The sequence below is a fragment of the Labrus bergylta genome, chromosome 9, assembly GCF_963930695.1.
Source record: "Labrus bergylta chromosome 9, fLabBer1.1, whole genome shotgun sequence".
Classification (NCBI taxonomy): Eukaryota; Metazoa; Chordata; class Actinopteri; order Labriformes; family Labridae; genus Labrus; species Labrus bergylta.
In genome coordinates, this window is record NC_089203.1 from 8,726,344 (window position 1) to 8,732,725 (window position 6,382).

General features: G+C 38.6%; 1 pseudogene; it reads left to right on the top strand.

Annotated features, from left to right (window-relative positions):
- Positions 1-280: 280 nt before the first annotated feature.
- Positions 281-2,737, top strand: LOC136180003 (uncharacterized; annotated as a pseudogene).
- The last annotated feature ends 3,645 nt before the right edge of the window (positions 2,738-6,382 follow it).

Consider the following 6,382-nt stretch of genomic DNA (forward strand, 5'->3'; position numbering starts at 1 on the left):
ATTAAATGCATGTCTTCACAAATTAATCAGATGTTACTCAACAGTTGCTCAGTACTTCAGTAGTTTTTTCCCCCCCAAGTACTTTTTTACTCTAACTCAAATATTATTTGGATGACTACTTTTTACTTCTACTTGAGTCATATTATGCTGAAGTAACAATACTCTTACTTGAGTACAATTTTTGGCTCCTCTACCCACCTCTGTTGATTTATTTCTAGACTACGTATATTTTATGAAATATAAATCCATGAAGACTAGGCCTACATGTTACAGCTTACTTATGTTGATTCATCAGACAGGGTCAACTTATGGTCGAAAGATGATGACCGGGTACCGGTCTGCAATGGGAGTGGTTGCTGGTGAACGCCGGGTGGGGAAGATTTTGAGAACAACTCATTGTCCCTATCACGAAATGCGCAAACGTGTAAGTATCTTTTGCAAGCCTTTAATGTTGTGGTATATTGTATAATTTATTTTACTAGCTAACTTTTACTTACTTTTCCCCCAAAGGGTGCACGTAACCTTAACCCCGTCCTCTACAGTGCTGCATACATGGGACACAAAATCCACATCGACCAGAATGAAAAATTGGTCATGTTTGGAGTGACACATGTTCTCGCAATCGATGGGTACAGCAGAGTAAGGTCGTTGCCCACGCAACCATGCCAGTTAAGAATAACCTCACGATATATGAAGAAGTTTACAGGTTAGTCCAGTACTTCTTAACTTTTCTTTTCTCAACCTTTCTCTGATTTCAGAATCCAGGGCAAAAATTCAGGCAGGCGTAATTTTTTGTGAAAAAGTCCATGGAAAAGTTAGTCTTTATACATACGTACTTTTTTTTTACTTTGTATGTAATATAAAGACTAACTTTTCTCACAACTTCACTTTTCTGCAAGTTTTTTTGTGACTTTGTGACTTTTTTCAATTTTTTTGACATTTTTTAAAACTGTTAGTGACTTTTTAGAAAAACGGTCGAATCCATATAACAAACTATTATACGTTATATGGATTCTAACGGTTTTTTTTTGGGCTTTTTTATTTGTGATAGGCATACTGACCCATTATTTCTCAAATGGGGGTCCGTGTACCCCAAGGGGTACTCTGAGGTACAACAGGGGGTACATTTTGGATTGACCAAAAGCACTGTAGTTGTTAAATAATAAAATGAATCCTGAAAAATACAGTGCTTTCGGTCAATCCAAAATGTTAATAAACCTCAAACCTGAAAGTAAAAGTAAGGTTATGGCTTTCTTAGAATCTGTGTGCACAATTATTAGGCAACTGAATGAAAAATGAAAATGTTCCCATCTCACCTGTTTACGTTCTTCTGTTAAAGTGAGAATAATAAACAGACAACTAAAAATTTCCAAATAAACATTTCTGACAGTAAAAAAAAAAAATCTGTGACCAATATAGCCACCCTTCTTTTCAATAAGTCACAAAAACGGTGCACTAGTAGATTGCAATATTGTTGGTCTATCCTACATTGCAGACTCAACATTTGATGAGTCAACATTTGAATGAGTCATGTTTCACTATTTTACAGATCAGCAGTTCTTGGATGTGGGACCAGGTCAGGGTGGACCTTGGCCGGGAATTTTACTTGTCCCTCTACATGCAGGAGATGCTGTCTAACCACAGACACAACTTGCAAAGGCAACCATATTGCCAAATTCAGTCAACAAAGGTGAGGTAACGGTCTCCTTAATGTACAAAATGTGGGAGGGGGGGGCACTACAAGGAGATCTGGCGAAAAACACTGTGGTGAGTTGAATATCTATAGCATATTACCCGATAGGACACAACTTTGTGCAAACCGAAATATCACTTTAACCAGATACACCCTTGAGTGGGGGTGCTTGTAGGTACCCATACGCATCAATGGTCCTGCTCCTTGGACTCCTAATCCAACCTCTTCATACTGTCTGTAAACTTTTTACATCTGATATAATCCTGTTTCCTCTCACCATGTTGATTTTGCAGACTAAATGTAGTGGGGATTCTTTTAATTGAGTATTGTTTTTATATTATCTACCTTTTAGTTTAAAAAAAAAATCTACCCTTTTCTTGTCTACAGAATCATACGGTAGAGCGAACATGGGTAGAGATAAATAACCGGGTAAATTACCCAGTGAAGGAGGCCCTCATACAGCTGCAGGATCAGGAAGTCCTCAACATGGATGACAACGTGACTAGATACTGTACATCTAACCTTACTGCTGAGCTTTGCAAGATTGGTATAACAAGAGCTGTACATGCATGGAATGCACACAGAATCCCAGGTGAGTTAAATAAAAAAAACATGTATCACACAATCCAGTCCTTTTTTGTGAACTTCTTATTTTAAAGTTGACAGTGAATTTTAACCATAATCACATTTTGTGACCTATGCTTTGCTTCACAGGCAAAGGAACACCCAATTGTTCGGTAGCAGGAGGATGTCCAAAAAAAACTGGGAGAGGAGTTGTTGCCCCATGCCTCCCAAGCAGCAGACATGTACCAGCAGGCTGTTGGCTCTTCACTGACTAGTGAAGTCTCCTGCTTTGGAACTGACCCCTTCTCAACTGAGGAGGCCAAAATATCAGCAGAACAACTTTTTGCTGTAGAGTACCCTGATATTTCAGTTTTATTAGATAATGTGGTAAACTATAACTTTGTACCTTTTCAAGATGCATTGCTGTATCTGATAAACATTACGCAGAAATATGTCAAATAAAGACAAGTTGGTTCTGGATATACTGTATATTTTGTCACTTTCCTTTAACAAATAAAATCAAACACTTGCTAAAATTGCAACAATAGCAATGTTAAACATTACACAATATTTGTCTTAAGTGCAACATGAAATACAAAAAATGTATAAAAATAAAACTATTCTGTATCCTCTACAGCTGTTGATAAAGTGCAAAATTACAACTGACTTTAGAACAAGGCAATTAGCTAGATGTAACAGAGGTAATCAAGCTTAAAGCATAGAATGTGATACAATCACACTTAAAGGGTTAATCCATCTTAATTACACCAGCCAATATGGAGAGAACATTGTCAAGACTGGTCAGCCTGTGTACATTGACAGAGAACTCGTGCCCTGCATTTGAGGCCCTGGTCGGATGTCAGCATCCACTGGTCAACGCAGTTTTTGCAGCATACGGCAATCACAGGCTCTTCCATTACCCTGTTTGATGAAAAAAATAAAAAGGACAATACATATGCAATATTAGAGTTCAATATATTATTTTGTCTTTACTTAAAGGAACAGTTCACCCAAAAATGAACATTCTGTCATCATCTACTCACCCTCATGCCAGTTAAAACACAGGTGTAGTTTGTCTATATAACACACAAGGAGGTTGCAGCACTACTGGAGAGCAAGTGGGTCTCCATTGACTTCAACACAGTGCATAGAAAGTCAATGGAGACCCACTTGCTACTTGTGTTTTAACTGGCATGAGGGTGAGTAGATGATGACAGAATTTTAATTTTTGGGTGAACTGTTCCTTTAATCTACATATTACATATGTGTAAAAGCTTGGCAAGGGACAGTTTCACTATAACATGGAAAAGCAAAAATTAATGATTGATTCACTTGAACATTCAACTAGATCCTGCTTAAAAGGTAGATTTTAATATAGATCAAACAACAAATTATGTTACAGACCTTTGCATACAATACAACCAAAGGCATCTTTCATGTGTGTTATCATGGTGTTGGTCAGAACCAGCATGGTGCCCCTAGTGCTGCTAGCATGTGTTGACAGGTCTTTTATGACTGTGGTGACTTCCCTCAGTCCTTGAGCAGCCAAGATCACTTCTTCTATTTTATCATGGACCCCCTGAAGACCTGTGGAGTCCATATCTTTATTACTACAAGGAGGGTTAAAAACAAAAACAAACAAAAAATGTATTATACAATATTCATATAACTCTTTCTTGTTTTTTTTTTTGTTTTTTTTTTTTAAGAGAGATGTTATTTAAAACACTCAAATGTTTACCTCAGTTTCTTTCCCTTTGTTCCTTGCTTGAACTCATGGAAGATCTGCTCTGGGACAGCAAGAAACTTTTTGGCATTTTGCTTCCAATACTTGGATCCTAGCAAGAGAATGTAACAGATATAAGGTAAACACATTTACAGCTGAACAGAATACTTTGTGGGTCCAAAAAATTAAGAGATAAAGAGAGCATAGTATTGAAGTAGATGGGGCATGTAGTTTATCAAACAAAGCATTTTCATTTATTTTTATGCAATTATTCATTTTTTCAATTAGTACCTCTTGTCCCTTCGGAGTCCACAGTCTCATTTCCCTGGGCATCAGTCAGGATGAGAGGGTCATCACTCTGCAGGGCATCTTGTATTTTTGCAAGGATACCTGTGGTTGTGGCTTCAAACTCAAACAGTCTGAGTACAACCATACGAGCAGGCTTCAGTTTCCCCTGGCTGAGCTCAGCAATGAAAACAGACCTAGAAAGATTGTTGTGGGAGTGGTTTACATCAAGTCAAATCAATTAATTCCATCACAAACACATAGCCTACATTACAATTGATCCAATTACAACTGATTCAAGTTTTAAATTATCTTGGTTACAAAGGATCACAAAAACAAATACAATGATGTTGATGTATTCTTATGTAGCTAGCCTTGGCCCAAACAAACCCCCTTTTTAATATGTAGCTTGCTAGTCAAGGGTAGGGGCTCTGAAGTGATGGAACTGGGGGTACCTTTGGAAGGTGTTACTCATGCTTGCTCGCGGGGTAGTGGGAGCAATGGCCTGAGCAGGTGATCCTAGAGCAGCAGTGGGCTGTGCTATACGATGGAACTGGAAACGGTTCTGGCCTGACAATGAAGGAGTCTGCTCGGCGACTGGTAGAGCAATATCATCCCCATGAACCTCATAGTGGCCATGAGGTCTAAGGTCCAAGCAGCTGAAATGTCCAGCCGATCCCGGGAATATCGCCACATTGTCATCATCAGTTATGTACAGGCTAGGAGCATATACCTTTGAAAGAAAACATTGAGAAGCCTTAATCAGTCGTGTGCTATGCATAGCATCCTTTGATTTTAGCATGTTCTCCAAGCAAACGAAAAAAGTGTTACTTACCTGGAATATTCTGGCGATTTTGTCTCCAATCATGTCGTCCTCCTTAAGCGTTAGCCTTTTGTTTCCTTTAAAAAGGATATAACTGGTTGAGTCCATTGCGCACAAGGAATTGTTACCGTACCGACATCAAGTTGAAATTAAACTAGACGAGCACCGCGACCTTCCTGACCCTTCCTGACAAGCGGACCAATCCGCGCGATTATTTATTTATTTCCGGGCCACAGACTGAAAAGCGTAAAACTTGAAAATTGAAAATGGAAAAACAGAAATTTAAGGCCTTTCCCCGAAAACTAAAATTTGAGTCAGAAAATACAATACTTTTTTAAAAAAAAGGGTAATTAAATAGTTGTCCGATTTTTGTTTCAGAAATGGAAATAGAAAAAATGGCCCTAAATTTGTTGTTTGATTTGCGTTTCAGAATTGGAAATAGAATGAACGGAAGGTACACGGACCCTGCAGCTGCCCTCACTTTATGTGCTCTTGGCCTTTTCAGAGCTCAAATCTATAAACAAACAGAACTGTCAATCAGTTGGCTTCTTTTATACCTCACAACAGCTAAAGAGCATCTTAAAACACCAAGTGCCTTCACTTAATAAAGAAAAAAACATTTAGTATCATCTTAAACATGCAAAGATGATTTAAAAATCAACAACATTTACTTACTGAGTCAAAGTGTGTGTATGGTGTCTCCTTGAGCTAAAGAACATTTCTCATTTCATCTTCCTCAGAAAACATTTCAAAGCTGAAGGATCATAAGTACAGGATTGCTTATAAACATGTTTACAAGGTCTCTTTCTCCTTCTTACCTGCCTCTGTTTGCTCTTTGCTGCATATCTTGGTGTATTTCTGCAACCTTTAGATTAGTACAGTGTTATGTAGTGTAGTAACTGCTTGTTTGTTAGGAGCATCCTCCTAAGCTCGGAGGGCCTGAGGACTCACGGTGCGAGGACCCTTAAAGAAAGCTGCAGACAGACAGGGTCGGTATTGTTTTATCTCTATTGCTGGCATGTAAAGGGTCATATCTGGTGCCGGTGGCGATTCTAGAGTCTGTTGGAGCCCTAGACAAAAACTAATTGTGGGCCCCTTCAAACAACATTTTTGCTGTTTTTACTCCCAGACAGATAATTCCCCTTCATTTTCTGTCAGTGGTTTTCCCGAGAATAATGCATGATAAGCTTTGCAGAGCAACAAGAGTGAGTGCTGTCAGATGGGGCCTTCTTAGGGAGGTTTCCTACTGTCATTGCAAAATTTGCACAGTCTGAACTACTGCTGTGGTTTAAAG